This window comes from Cryptomeria japonica, chromosome 6 (assembly GCF_030272615.1).
Source record: "Cryptomeria japonica chromosome 6, Sugi_1.0, whole genome shotgun sequence".
NCBI classification, from domain to species: Eukaryota; Viridiplantae; Streptophyta; class Pinopsida; order Cupressales; family Cupressaceae; genus Cryptomeria; species Cryptomeria japonica.
Window position 1 is genome coordinate 70,881,180 of NC_081410.1, and position 17,339 is coordinate 70,898,518.

The following is a 17,339-nucleotide window of genomic DNA, read 5'->3' on the forward strand; positions in this document are numbered from 1 at the left end:
CATATTCATTGGAATCAATCTCTGAGGTATCATCCCAGATTCTATCAGTGTTGTAAACAGGTATGTTGTAGGGTGAAAATAGATCTTTGATGATGGATACCAGTTTGATAGTCTTTTTTGATTCAGTGTCAGATCCTACTTCTACTTTTTGTATTTGTTCATAGATTGTGCCTCCTTGGGGAGGAATAACGGTATCAAGAGATGTTTCTATTGGTTTTTGAGATATTGGTGTTTGAATATGAGCTACTGCTGCAGATATGGCCTTCTTGTGGCTGAGAAGCTTTTCCTGATGTTGCTTTTGTTCTTGACGTTCACGTGCCTTGCAGATTGTTTCTGCTGACTCAAATAGTGCTTCTTGCCAGGATTCTTCTTTGTACTTCTTCTTTGCTTTCCATTGAGGTTTTGCAGTTATGTGTGGTGTCCTTCTTAATAGGAAAGTGAGTTTACAACCCAATCCTGTTCTGTCTCTATTGGGTTGTGAAGGAAGATCTTTGGGTTTAGTGACTCCTTCTTTTCATTTTCCAATAGGTCCTTTACCGTCATATCCCATTTGCTGCATGATAAAGTAGCCCTTTCCATATAGGTGTGTTGGTAGAACTATATCCAGAGCATCTGCTCTGTTATCTTCTTCCCCGTCTTTGTATAACTAGCTAAGAATGTCTTTCTCTTCTGATTCATGTGCAAGAGTGCCTACTTGGATGAAGGTACCATCAAATTTGGTGATAGGTTGAGTTACCTGATGTGTTGATGTAGTATGCAATCCATGAGATCTGGGTGATGTTGGTAATTTGGCCAAACACATGGGTTCCAAAGAGTATTCTCCCATACCTTGTTCTCTGATTTGCATTTTCTGCTTGAAATCTCTAGGTAATGATTCAGGCTTTGACGTCTGTAGATCTGATGTTGAGGATCTTTGTTTTTCCCTATTATGGGGAACCAAATTGTCCTGGGCTGCCCCCATTGCATTACAATGTTGAAATGGATTGTGATCAGCAGATATAGAGACCTCTTGTCCATTATAGGGAAATTTGACACACTGGTGATATGTAGAAGGCACTGCTTGCATTTCATGTATCCAGGGTTGACCTAATAAAATATTGTAGGTGAGGTCTGTGTCTAAGACCTGACACATAGTATCCTTTTGCATTGGTCCCACTTGAATGGGTTACATCACGGTTCCTTTAGATGACCTTTCTTCATCATCATATGCCTTTATGGTAATCTTTTTACGTGGATCAATAGACTCCTCTGTGAAGCCTAATGCACGGATAAGTTTTAAGGTACATATATTAAGTCCAGCTCCTCCATCTATCAATACTCTTTTTACTCGGTGTTTATAAACAATGACTTCAATATGGAGAGGAGTGTTATGCAGATGACTCAAGGAAGTATTATCATGCTTTGAAAAGGTGAGATTATGAGGCCCTGACATATGGGCGACCATGGCTTGAAATATGTCTGCATCCAGATCTTGAGGTACGTTGGTTTCTAATAGTGCTTGCTCCAATATGTTTTTGTGTTTTGGTGACAGTTTTGGCAATTCTAGTATAGATATCTGAGTTGGAGTTTTGCGTAGTTGGCTGACTAAATCATATTGGATTTTTGGTGTAGTGGTTGTAGGTGTGGTATGTCCCTTCAAGACATATTTTTGAGCTCTGGTGGTTACATTGATGGATTCATGATCATGCTGATCTCAGATTGTGATGACATTTACCTGATGGTCTTCAACTGATATGTGATTAATGGTGTTATTGTAGATGTGGTTGATATGAGCTCCATGTGCATCGTTTGAGGTTGAAGCTCCATCTTTGTTGTAGTTTGGAAGAGGATTTTTAAAGGCTCCGTGGTCACCATTTGTTTTGAGACCATCTACTATTAAGTCACCCCAATCAATCATGTCTTGAACAATGTTTTTCAATCTCATGCAATCCTTCGTTTGATGACCTTTGTTATGATGAAAATCACAATAATGTGAGTCATTCCACCAAGGTGGTTTGATTTGGGGTTCATAGTTGCTGATTGCAGGCAATGAGAGAATCTTGTTTGCCAGAAGCTCTCTGAATGCTGACTCTAGTGATTGTCCCAGTGGTGTGAAGACACGTTTTTGGAAATTGTTATTGCTGTCATGTGAATTGTTACTAGGTCCTTGATTCGTGGTTTTGTTTTGAGTATCATTGGTGTTGTTTGTGTTGGATTGACCTTGATTGATATTCGGTGTGTAGGTGTTAGCGTTTGGATTAGCACCTTTAGGATTCTTAGTAGCTTGAGGATTTTCGGATAATGCGAGCACTGGTTGCTTAGATTTTGGATCATGTGATTCATTGTTGCCTTCATTTTTGTTTCAAGTCCAGAATCGAGACTTGTCTAAGTTGCTATTATTATTGTAGTTTGATGAATTTGTTCCTTCCTTGAAGAATTTGAGTGTTTCCTTTTTGGCACATGCTTCTTCTACTTGAATACCATTTTCAATCAATTTAGTGAAAGACGGTATACATTGGAGTTTGAGCCTGTAACTCATTTCACCATTCAAGTTGTCGATGAAGATTTCCATTTTCTCCTTTTCAGGAATGTCTCGAGGATATTGTGAAACCATACGTCTCTAGTGTTGAAGGAATATCATGAATGTTTCATTGTTTTTCTGTTTGGTGTTGCAGACATCTAGCATGGTTATAGCATGTTGAATGTTATAGGAATATTGTGTTATGAAATTGTTAACCAATTCATCAAATGATCTGACAGGTGGGGTAATTTTGGATAACCACTCCATTGTTTGTCCTCCCAAGCTTCTTGGGAACAACCTCATTAGATAGGTGTCATCATGAGAAAATTCAAGACTCATGGTATAGAATTCTCTGACATGATCACGAGGATCACTTTTTCCATCATATTTGTCAAATTTAAGCACGTCTGAGTTTGGAGGAAAAAGGGATCATGTGCAATCTTCTATCAAAGGGATAAGGACAAATTTCATTTAAAGAGTACCACACTGTTGTCCCTTGTTGCATGTCTTGCATTTGTCTTTGTAACATTTGCATTTGTTGAGTAAGGGCAACCAAAGGCACATTGTTTTGTTGAGGGAAAAATAATTCCCTTGTATTGATCCTAGGTTGAAATGGTGTATGGAACGGTATGTTTTGCTCGGGAATGTATTGTCTTGGTGTATGTTGCTCTGGTATGTTTTGATCCGGGATGTTTTGTCTTGGTGTGTGTTGTTCTAGTATGTTTTTATCAGGGATATCTTGTTCAGGGTCGCGTGCTTCCCCTTCCCATTGTCGTTCTTGATATTCATAATGTTGAGGTCTCATTCTAAACACATCTGCGTCAAAGTTTTTCAGGGAGTTTGACTCCTTTGCTTGTGAGCATGAGCAAGTATTTTTCTTTGTCATTTTCCATGAGCCTTTCTACAAGCTTTTGGAATGAAACATTTTCCTGACATTCCTGAAGAAGTTCTACAGAAATTTCAGTATCCTCTAGATGTGGACCTTAAAAAGGATTTGATAACCTTCGATTCATTCTAGATTCTGCTTGTGCCTCGCTTTGTTGTTTTTGTTGAGAGAGAGTAACGGGCATTTTAGTAGAAAATTTCAGTGATGAAGGGGACAAAATCCTCTTCGATATGTTGCTCGAGGGTTTGTGGTTCAGGTCGGGATGTGTTATAAGTGATACACTCATCGGGTAGGAATGCTGGATTGATCCTTCCCCCACCGTTTATGATTTTATTAAAAGTGGATTTTTGACAATATGCCCTAGTCTTTAAAGGCTCTTTGTCAAATTCATTGGATTTGTTTTGGATATAACATTTGACGTGATGAAGGAATACTCGATGAGATTTGAAGAGTTGACAATTGATGTATAAAAACTTGTTCCTCTTGATAAATTTGGAAAAACTTGGTTGTTGTTTCCTTAACGTGGTGTTACGATAAATATTCTTTCTTCTCAGAATATGGGGATTAGTCATGCATAAGTGATCAATGGTTTCCTTTTGATTCGTTTTGGATATAATTGATCTTGTTTTGGAAACTCAAGTTTTACTCTATCAAAGTGAAGATTTAGATGCCCCTTCACGACAAAGCGTGTCAAATGATATGGATAAAGTCTCCCGATATGGAAACTTGATTTGACAACCTGAGGTTTTAAACAAGTGTTTTTGAGATGAAATCTGTGAGATGATAAAGGACCCCTTTGTTACTTGTGATGACGTTTCTGGATTTTGATAGGATAGATATGTTTTATCGTGCGATCAGTTTTGGATTTTACAACATTTGTTTGACACAAACTTTGCTCAAGAAATGGTTTTTATAGCTTTGTTTTTGCTACTCTATTTTGACAAAAAATGATGCTGATGAAAAGAGGCTTCCAAAGATGTTTTCTAAATTTTCAAAATTCATTACTGTTTTGCCCCCTGTTTTTCTGATTTTGGTCATGCGCTAAAATAGAGACACGATGTGCTATCAAATTTACTTCACGTGCTAAATAAAGGACCACATGAGCTAGGCTGCCCCCTGCTATGCGCTAAATTTTTCGACTGCTTAAATTTTGTTTTCTACCTGGCTCAAAAAGCTATGCGCTAGTATGGGTCTGTGACGCGCTAACTATTAAACCCTACACACTAAAGCGTGACTCCTATGCGCTAAGTTGATGCTTCAACGTGCTATGTTGTTTTCCAGATGTGCTAACTGTTTAACACTGTTTTGAAATTTTGGATAAAATGCTACTATTTTGACTGGACGTGCTAACTTTACATTTTGATGCGCTAACAAATGTACCCTACGTGCTAAGAAGTTGTTCTTATGCACTAAACTGCCCTGATTTTTCCTTTGGTTGGTTTTTCGCAATTTTTGGATTTGAGTGTGATTTTTTCAGTCTTGATGGATGATTTTCTGAAGTAGTAAATGCAAGCACAACACAAAAAGGACAACCATTTTGCCTAATCTAACAAAAAGTGTATGTTCTGTGAGGATGTGTTCAAATCCCCAATGTTTTAACAGGTTTGGATATGAATAGTACACTTCAAGAAGACTCTTTATTCAAAGGTCATAAATAAAATCATGGCCCACTAGTCTCGATACTCCATCAACTCAAACAGCCATGTCACCCCCTAGAGGGCATCCATTTTTTTGCCTTTTGCCAGAAATTAACTCAAAGTGAATCGCTTCACAATTGAGTAGTTATCTTGGGAGATATATGGTGAGTGATCTTGGGGGCGGATTCTTCCCCACCCTTGCACTATGATGTTATAAATGTCTAGTTACTGACTCGGCTCAAGGTTTCTATTTCTATGGTTCGTAATCAGGCTTCTTGTTCGGCCGTCAGTGATAAACTCCCTCGGGAGGCTTCCCAACCTTTAGAACAAAGACTTTATGTATCTCGAGGATACTGGGGGAAGGCTAATCGCTGCACGCAACCGTTGAAAAAGACTTTCATCACTTTCCACTTTTGATTATGGTGGGTTGGAATACTTGGCATCAAATTCGTTTCCCACTTAGGTCGTTCCCTTCACACCGGCCATAAATGGCTTTAAGAGTTGATTCCAACTCCTCGGGAAGGCAGGCCTGCTAAAAGATTTAAAATGCTTGAAGTACAGAAAGCTTTAAGAGTGGTTTGGCTTTTTGATCACCTAGTTAAGGGGAGAGCATATACCTTCCACTTTCGAGACAAGGCAAACAATTTTTTCTTTTTAGCCTTTAAGACAAATGATTTGCTAACTTCTATTGGGAGATGTTGCTCCAAAAAAGCATGGTGTTAATTTTATTTCTCCAAATCAGTGATTATTTAATCTAGGAAAAAAATAATTGAGTCAACAAAGCAAAAGTTTGATTTTGGATAACAAAAGGAAACCGACAAAAGGGGAATATCTTCCCTCTGATTGTAACAAAAGCTTTTAAGTGTGGTTCTTTCCTTTGCAAATTTTTTGAAATGAATCCTTTTATACACCAAAGGATGGTGAGGTTCTTTTTATAGCTACTTTTGCAAAAAAGAAGGTTTGTATGGTTCTTTTTAAAGCCCAAAATTAATTTTTCTCCTATGAAAGCAAGAAATTTTCTGATTTGTGGTTCTTTTTATAGTCCAAAAAAACAAGTGAGTTCAATTTTAAGAATGAAAGAAGTTCAAAATTTTAAACTAACTTAACTAAGTTAGTGAAAATTCTAACTATCTTAATAATCTTAAAACTAAGCTCCATCTGCAATAAAATTGTTAGAATCCTACAAAAGAACAAGCCAAAAATGTTAGATGACGGGTGGACTTCAACAAGTCTAAATTTTACCCTCTGTTATAGATTTAAATTTTTTTGATTTCTGTTTGTTTATGATGCGCTACAAAACAAACTGTACGCGCTACAAAATAATAGTGATGCATTGAAATAAATCAGTGATGCGCTATGTTGTTTTCAGGATGCACTACTCTGTGTTCTGGAAGAGCTGCTCTGTTTTTCTCCCACGCTGAGACCTACAGGAAAAGTTTAGTATTATGATGCACTAATAAACAAACTTCACACACTAGATGATGGACCCAATGCGCTAAACAGTTAATCAGATGCGCTAGGCTGTTGACCAGATGCACTAGGGAATGTTTCCCATGCGCCGATTCTCATTTCCTACGGACCTGCAAAAGTGGTTAAATTTAAAAACCAATTTGATATATGGGGTAATGCCCCACGGTGGGTGCCAGAAATGTATGCGGGAAAAGCAGGTTGATAGAACTCAAAATGTGAAAAATGGAGTTCTAGGGAGCCTTGCTCACACACCCACATGACTTCTTGGTGCAAGCTATGGAGTCATGAAGTATGGCTTAGCTTCCCAAGGATGGTTCCATGGTTCTCTATCTTGTACGGTCCATCAAACCAATGTTTTTGCTCTCAGATCACTGAGCAAAATGGTTTAGGGATGGCAAATGCAAGAATGAGGGATGCTTTTGTTTATTTTAAGATGAGATGCATCCTAAGATATGCATGATGCTACAAATGCAATAAACTAGTTATAAGATGACAAGGTTAGTAAATAAGACTATCCTAGCATACTATATTAGTTCATGATTTAAGTTAAATGATAAGGAACATACTCTAAAATAGCATATTTAGATAAATTCCTGTTTTAAAAGAGAAGCTAAAATGATGAGCATAAAATGAGATATGAAAGCTTGAATGGATTTAAGTATAAGTGTGATGCTAAGGACTTGGATGATGAAAATGGAGGAATGAGAGCTCTATTTATAGCAAAAATAGGGCAATGGATGGTCAGGATTGAAAGAAGCAATCAAGGGCCAAGTTTGAAAGTTGGGAATCCATGTTTGCAATTGGCACCAATGAAATGGTGACAATTGTCAACATAAGGTTGGTTGAGAGGAGATGTAAGAAGCATTAAATGCTTGAGAAGACCTCATGGTTACCCTAGGGGTTAAGGGTTAAGGGTTAAGGTTAAGTTAGGGTTATCCATTGGATAAAGCTTTTACCCAAAGGATAAACTCTTGTGCAAAGGTTTAAGGATAACCATGGTCAAAGCAATAAATGCTTGATGAGACCCTTGGGTTTGATGGAGGTTGAGTTATGGAAATTCTTTAACCATGTAAGAGGGTTGAGTTAACCATTAATGGTTATGAAGACTTTGGGGATAAATTTGTAAGAGTCCTTCCAAATTTGGGGGCATTCAACAAGTTAGGAGAAAGGCTTTAATGCATTTTGAAGACTTTACTCCAAATTTGAAAAGTGACCTCCTCAAATTTAGGGGAAAGGGATAATGGATGGGTTTGAGTTAATTAATTAGGTTTAGAAGAATCTAGAAGAGGTTAGAAAGAGGGTTAGGATGCAAGTGGGTGAGGGAAAATAGGTTTTAATTTAATTTAATTCAATTTGGTTGTAATTAAATAAATTAGATTTATTTAATTTAGGATAACTATTTTAATTAAATTTGTATTTAATTAAAAAATGGGCAGGGGCTTTAATTGAATAAAATGAATTTATCCTATTAAATGGTATAGTGAATTTAATTGAGTAATTTACTTAATTAAATAGAGGAATACGGGTTATTTAATTAAATTAGATTTAATTAAATAGAGAAATGAACATAAAAATATTCATTTAGGAATATGGTCATTTTTATACGTCTACAGTATCTATGCGATTCAAATTATAATCGATTAGCAACTCTTCACCTACACTTATTTATTTTATTGCACATACAAATACATGATTTCCCTCGCGCGCCTCAAATATGCAATTGGGTTGCTTATTATTTGACCCAGGTCGTGTACTATTTATAAAACCTGCAATAATCCTTGTTGCTTTTGGCCTTTTGTCAATGTACATAGCCACTCTTTTACTTTGATCATTATCTTTCTATTGTATATAATTCGCTAAGAGTGCATACCTATGCATACTTTTTTTTATATTGAACAATCGGCATCCAATTTTTATAATTGTAACAAGGTCCGACATACTCCATCAATTTAGTAACTTTGTTGTAACAGACCTTTATATCGTCCATGGAAAAAGGCCCAAACCATGTAATGACAATGGTGCCATGTGATAAATCTTCTCGTTAACACAAAAATCAGTGTTTATTGGAGGAAGTTCCTTGGGTACCCATTGTTTCTGTAGATGTTTGTATCTCAAGGGAACCTCGATGTCGCCTATGCTTTCATCACCATAAGAACATGACTCCCCTTGAGCAAGAAAAATTTGCATGCGTTTATTGAATTTTCTCCTAATCTTTTGACCTCTAGTTGATCTCCCTTTTTTAGACTCACTACATGTCTCACTTTTGTCTCCTCTTCCCAAATTTCCCTCGCTCAAGGAAGACATATCTGACAAATACCTATTTGGTGGTACCTGCACCATCAAATGAAGAAGTCGACCCTAAAATTGATGTTGAGATTAGAATTTAAATAATCCCAACTGGGGCCTCAAGTGTTGATAACTATATTAGATTTGTTGCATATAGGAGGGCCAAGAAGGTGGAATGAGCTATAACATGTGGTTTTGATAAGAAAAAAAAAATCAAAGATATGACAAATTATTGTTGCTAAAACTTGGCTTATTATTAAAGAGAAAGCAAGAAATTAATAAATGGCTCCTATAGGGTGTATTGACTTATACCTTTCATTCCATGAACACTGTGCATGATCCTTGTCAAAGGGGTTCAGGTGACTGCATATGTAATCCATTTATCTTATGTTAGCTAAAAATTACATGATACGTACGCTAAAAATTACATAGTAGACAACATGAATAATATGCAGACATCATAAATATCATTGTTTATTTTATTTTTCCTTACCTTTCGTTTATCTAGTGTAGGGTCCTCAACAAAAGGGTTGACAATGTCTGTAGTCAATTACCTGTTTCCACTAAGGATGACAGAATCAGACAAAATATATACATATAATCAACACCAATAATTGATCATCATAAGCATTACATGATGCGTACGCTAAAATTACATAGTAGACAACATGAACAATATGCAGATATCATAAATAACATTGTTTTTTTTTTCCTTACCTTTCGTTTATCTAGAAAGTGCAAGGTCCTCAACAAAAGGGTTGAGCATCATAAGCATTACATTTGTAATTTGATAAAAAAACAAATAAATGAAATAAATGAGTAATAATAGAAACATATGTATCATAAATTGTCACGAACCCTATTTTTTCATAATTATTTAATTAGGAAAATAATGTTTATTTTTCAAATGAAATTGAAATGAAATGAAAATAGAACTATTAATGAAATAAGATAGGAGATCGAATGTACTGAAATGATTTATATACAATTGAATGATCAGTAATAATTTTTGTTGGGATTGTCATTGCTGATGAATTATTGAGTGCAAGTGATGCAGGGACAGGTGAACGAAGTTGAAGGTGAGAACATGACTCAGGTAGACTTGTTTTTTAACTAATGACTTTGATAGACTAGGGGAATCTCACACACCACATTAGTGAAGTTATACATATGGCTGCATTGATGAATGATTTTGAGTCATGAATGAAATTTTGTGAGTAATGGCAAATGTTATGTTTTATTTGTCTATGAAGAGTGAAAATTTGTTAACAATTTGAACATCAATAGTGACTCTATGATTTTACGTCCTTTGTGTAGAAGTATGTAAATTATCGAAACTATATTTAATGTTTGGTTTTCAAAATTATACTATAACTTTATGTATTTTATATGTATATTGGTTCCAATAATTAGGACTCAATCATATACATATATATACGTAGGTAATTATGGTTCATGTTTAATAATATTGATTACTCTTAATATGATTATTTTATAAGTTAAAGAATTTGGAAAAGAGGGATTTAACGACTTAACGTACTCTTAATATGGCTGCATTGATGAATGATTTTGAGTCATGAATGAAATTTTGTGAGTAATGGCAAATGTTATGTTTTATTTGTCTATGAAGAGTGAAAATTTGTTAACAATTTGAACATCAATAGTGACTCTATGATTTTACGTCCTTTGTGTAGAAGTATGTAAATTATCGAAACTATATTTAATGTTTGGTTTTCAAAATTATACTATGACTTTATGTATTTTATATGTATATTGGTTCCAATAATTAGGACTCAATCATATACATATATATACGTAGGTAATTATGGTTCATGTTTAATAATATTGATTACTCTTAATATGATTATTTTATAAGTTAAAGAATTTGGAAAAGAGGGATTTAACGACTTAACGTACCTTATATCGAATGATTATTGTCTTTTGTATAAGAAAATGTAATGATTATTGGCTTATTATTAAAGAGAAAGCAAGAAATTAATAAATGGCTCCTATAGGGTGTATTGACTTATACCTTTCATTCCATGAACACTGTGCATGATCCTTGTCAAAGGGGTTCAGGTGACTGCATATGTAATCCATTTATCTTATGTTAGCTAAAAATTACATGATACGTACGCTAAAAATTACATAGTAGACAACATGAATAATATGCAGACATCATAAATATCATTGTTTATTTTATTTTTCCTTACCTTTCGTTTATCTAGTGTAGGGTCCTCAACAAAAGGGTTGACAATGTCTGTAGTCAATTACCTGTTTCCACTAAGGATGACAGAATCAGACAAAATATATACATATAATCAACACCAATAATTGATCATCATAAGCATTACATGATGCGTACGCTAAAATTACATAGTAGACAACATGAACAATATGCAGATATCATAAATAACATTGTTTTTTTTTTCCTTACCTTTCGTTTATCTAGAAAGTGCAAGGTCCTCAACAAAAGGGTTGAGCATCATAAGCATTACATTTGTAATTTGATAAAAAAACAAATAAATGAGTAATAATAGAAACATATGTATCATAAATTGTCACGAACCCTATTTTTTCATAATTATTTAATTAGGAAAATAATGTTTATTTTTCAAATGAAATTGAAATGAAATGAAAATAGAACTATTAATGAAATAAGATAGGAGATCGAATGTACTGAAATGATTTATATACAATTGAATGATCAGTAATAATTTTTGTTGGGATTGTCATTGCTGATGAATTATTGAGTGCAAGTGATGCAGGGACAGGTGAACGAAGTTGAAGGTGAGAACATGACTCAGGTAGACTTGTTTTTTAACTAATGACTTTGATAGACTAGGGGAATCTCACACACCACATTAGTGAAGTTATACATATGGCTGCATTGATGAATGATTTTGAGTCATGAATGAAATTTTGTGAGTAATGGCAAATGTTATGTTTTATTTGTCTATGAAGAGTGAAAATTTGTTAACAATTTGAACATCAATAGTGACTCTATGATTTTACGTCCTTTGTGTAGAAGTATGTAAATTATCGAAACTATATTTAATGTTTGGTTTTCAAAATTATACTATAACTTTATGTATTTTATATGTATATTGGTTCCAATAATTAGGACTCAATCATATACATATATATACGTAGGTAATTATGGTTCATGTTTAATAATATTGATTACTCTTAATATGATTATTTTATAAGTTAAAGAATTTGGAAAAGAGGGATTTAACGACTTAACGTACCTTATATCGAATGATTATTGTCTTTTGTATAAGAAAATGTAATATTATTAATGATTGTTTTGTTTATATTGATGCAAGTTTTATATGCATGGTAGTTAGATAACTACAATTCCATCGGACACACGTACATACATACATACATATACATATACATATATATATATATATACATATATATATATATACATATATATACATATATACATATATATATATATATATATATATGTATATATATGTATATATATATATGTATATATATATATATAGGTGAATATTTAAATTATGTTTATGCGATTATTGTCTTATGATACAAACATGATTATTCACAATAACGTATTGATGAATATACATTTATAAAAATATGATTATATATTATTTCTAAAACCGTTTAAGTTTAGACTTACCTTGCAACTTATTATATAGTTGATTATTTATATATTAAGAAAGGTGGCGGGTTTTTAGTGAGCCAAAGGATAGCGACTATGTTGCATGATAGTTAGGGTGGTCGACTAGGTAAAGAACCAACGTTAAACGCAGACTTGAGTTGCAACAACATGGAGATCATGGCATAGACTTGGCAGTGTGAGCGATACTCATGCTCATGACAAACACTCAAGTGTGTGTAATCATATTTAACTTGTTGACCCCTCCACCAAGTGAGTAATCTGCTAATAGTTTCCATGGTGAATAAAGAGAAGAAGTCCACAATCTATAGCATATAACTGCTGAAAGAAATAAATTAGCAAGCACGTGGTATTGGGAATATCCACGATAAGAAGTTGATGCATAGTTGACTCATGCACTTAAACTGCAGAAAATATAACTAGAATTGCCATCTCTGTTAGACGTGTAGACTTTAGAGAGAGTTAAGCCAAGACTCAACGTAATGCAAAGAAGACTTCAAATCAACAACCATAACCAAGCCTCTAATTTGGGAGAGATCATAGGGAAATTTAGGATAAATTGGGACATAAGATAGAGAGATGAGGATGGAAGGAGAGACACGAAAGACACACAAGAGAGGAAGAACGACAAAAAAAGATTAGAAAGAATAGAGAGAAAATATTAGGAAGGATTGGAGAATGGAATATAGAAGAAGATAGGAAGTTAGTGAGAAGAAAGATAAAGGAGAGAAATAATGAAGAAGAGCGACAAAAAGATTAGAGAGAATAGAATAATGGAGATTTTGATGTGTTTACGACCAAGTCATAAAAGATCAATGATGAGCATCTCCGATTTAGTGTCAAGCTTAGAAAGTTACGCTCGCGAATTAGTGTTAATTACTTTATTATTATCAGAGGAATTTCCAGAATATAGAAAGGATATGGACTAGGAATAGAGAGCGCATGAGATAGAAGAGAGCCAAAGAGGAAAGCATTGAACTCCAGACATATTGCAGACAATTTGAAGTTATCAAGGATCGTAATAGCCATGGATCGCGCTTCTTGAGGTAGGCTCAAATCTAGTATGTTTTGTTGAAGGGATTTGAGAGATTAAGAATGATCTAGATTTAGATTTATGAAATATTCTAATGGAAGAGTTAGAGTCACAATATGAATCAATTATAATTGTTTAAATTACGATCATGCAAATATAGATGCATTAATGATATATATTTTATGAAAGTTGGTTGATAAAACTTAGTGAAACTCTTAGAAATTAGATCACCCAATCCTCTGGAAACAGAGTCAGAGGATAGAAAGAGAAACTCTGGAATTGAATTACAAAGAAAATGAGATATTAGGATTATGATTTATTAAATAGTGGTGTTTGAGAAAAGAGGTAAATGAACCAGAACACGTGAGAATATAGAGAGCTTAGGCGATATAAACTTAGAATTCTAAACCATAAGAAATGGAATGCACGTTAATGATTAAGTTATTTAAATATTTTGATAATTGAATAAAATAATGTGTGCTCATTCTATTCAAATTCTATGTAAAGATACGTACATGTGTTACACCTTCTTAATATTTAATTCCTGTCTTTAAACTGCTTGAAAGATAGAAGGGAAAGATTGTTTTCTTTCAGATGTATATTTGTTTATCCATGAAAGATTGCTTCCTGTCAGATAGGATTGGTAGTAATATAAGATTGATTCTTTTAAATTTTATTTAATGAAAGATTGTCTTCTTTAGCATTGTATTTTATCTTACGAGAAATAGGAAGCTAGAATTGAAAGGTGAAATATTGTCTTCTTACTTTGTATTTATTCGAATGATGTTGATGAAATTATAATTGCTTTTCAAATTATGAAAGATTGTATTCATTTATGAGAAAGTAAGGAAATAGTGTTTAATTTACGAAAGTGATAGGAAAGATGTTATATCAGTTAGTTAAAAGATTCTTATGGGAACCAAGCTATGGATAGGCTTGTGTATAGAAAGTTACCTTCCGGGAAGGGTACCAAATATGGATTCTTAGAGAGAATAGTTTCTTTTTCCAACTATTTATTTTTGTTGTGCATGGCATTATACCCGGTCGAGTAATTATTTGAATTATCCCTAGAAATAGATGGAATTCTTTATTTTATGCTCTCTACCATATCCTTGATTGATAGTGAATGCTTGTTTCTTGAAAGAATCAGAAAAATGAAAATGCTTGTATCATCTAGGCATGCACCAGATTCCCTCTTGCCTTTCAAATTATTTGGTTAAAACAATTCGTGAAGGGTCGGGTATTTTTGATTGACCAAGAATTCCGAGGAAGCGTAAGCTTCAAGTTTGGGTGGAAAAAGCACTTGAATCTTGTTCTCGTCTTCATGCTAAAGATTGCATTGGCGATAGCCTGGGTTGTAGATCAACAGACACATCTCACCCTTTACTTTGTATTATTTTGTTATTGAACTTACGACAACTTGAAATGCATAATTATTGTATGATTGAGATACTACTTTTATCGATTTATGGAATAAAGAATCTTTATCTTTTATAGAAATTTTGTGTTTATTATGATTTAAATGGAATGATTAAATGAAGCTATGGATGGAAATTTGGAATGAAATAGACTTATTAACTGATCTATGTGTTTATTTAAGAATAAAGAGTATTTCGGCTATTATTGAAGTTAGCTCAATTTACATCTTTACATAAATCACACATGTATCATCATAAACATGTTGTAATCCATCATATATGTTGTAATCCATCACATATGTATCATCATAAAGATGTTGCAATCCATCACATATGTATCATAAATAACCATCTATCACATAGCTAATAAAATGTCCACATTCAATAAATAAACACAAATTTCAAAAAATGTCACACAAAATAACCATCATCCAACTCATCATCATGATCATCATGATCATGATCATCATCATCATCAACAGCAGCAGCAGCAACAGCGGTGGCAACATCATCATCATCATCATCATCATCATCATCATCATCATCTTGTTCTTCTTCATGAACATTTCCATCAAGAACATCATCAACTAACAGTCGATCGTGATCATCATCTGCATCATCTTCTACTTCTTTGGTATCTTCTTCTTCCATCAAATTATACTTTACCGACCTTCCTCTTGGATCATGTCTAACAACAAGTAACCAACCCGATTTATGAGGAACCTCTGAGTAAAATACCTACTCACATTGGCTTGGAAGAACATAGGGCTCATTTCCAGCTCTCTCAAATGACCTTCTATTAACCATTGTAAATCCATTATCATGTTCAATAACAGTTCTGTCAAGATTATTTTCATTCAATCGTAGCCTATACCATTGGACGACAAAAATAACTAATTTGAAGGACCTAAAGTCACACTCAAGTATATCATCCAAAATCCCATAGTATCAATTTTCTGAGACTTGAGGATGTATGTTGCTTCTAGACGAAACATTAGTTACCTAAAATACTGCACTTATTCCAAAATCACAAGTTTTCTTTGTGTCACCCAACTTTTTGGTGCAAAATTTATGACCATTGCACCACATAGCCTTGTGGTGTTTCACCTGCAAAGTGTCAAACATATATAATATGTACATCATTAAAATTGGAGGAAAATTAAATAATATGGGTGATTAATATATTTATACATACATGTTTATCTCTTAAACCATATGCTAAATCATTTTCCCTTTGTGTAACACTGGAATCTCCATTACGGTGAGCTTCTTTAACCAATGAAGCCACACCTTCCCATGTTAATGCGCGACCAGATTGTTGACAACGTTGAATCCATACCATCATCCAATCAAGATTGTTTGCAACATACAAATGTAGTGCATACCACTCTCAAGAAGTTGTACAAAATAACTAGAAATTCACAACTGAAGTATATTGAAGATTACAAATAAATTAATTGCAATATATATAAAAATAACTGCAATATCGAATAATTACCTCTCACTTTCCTCATTCTACCTTTCCCCATCAGGTACTTCCCTTCAAATTTGTTAATGTATTTGGGATCCCAAATACGATCTACATGGATCTTTATCATGAACTTAGGAAGTTATTCAGTAATGTACACCATAGTATGGTATACCGTATATCCCTCCACCATAGAACCCTCAAGATGTGCTCTTTGTAGAACCAAAGACTTCAAAAATTTCAAGTGCCTCTCAACCATCCACATTGACCTTGTGTGTACAGGCCCACACAATGAATCTCCTCAACTTGGTGTATGAAGTAATGTTCTTGTGCATTGAAAAAAGTTGAAGGTAGACACTTTTGCATTTCACACATTAGACGAGGAATTTTCCTCTTCCAATATTTTATATCTTCTTTATGGATTTCTTTAGATGACAACCACCTACAAGAGATTCAAGATGCAAATATATTAACGATACTTTACAAAATAATATACAATATATTACATAACAAATAATATCACTACAAATTGAACAAATATCACTACTTACCTCATGTATTTTCCAAGATCATGTATAACTTGCTTGACATTATTATCGAAGTGGTTTGGGAGAGATAGAGGTAGAACATACTGCAACAATTATAAAATGATTTTTTTCATTGTTTTCTAATATAATACAATGAAAAGTACATGCGGTATACAAATATATAGTAAATACACAAGAACATGAATTACCTTAATGAAGGTATGCCAATCATGCATTTTCATCCCTGATCCAAATTCACTTTTCTTTGTTATGAGATTATTTATGTTCGCGACAAATCTTGTGGGAAATTGAATTTTTCATATGACTTCTTTTATAGCATTGTTTTGCTACTCCATTAATAACCAAGGAAGGGCACTTATATTAATCTAGTCTCCATCCCTATTTGATTGAATGACATTTTTCATTTCATGATTGGATTCTTGAATGTCACTACAA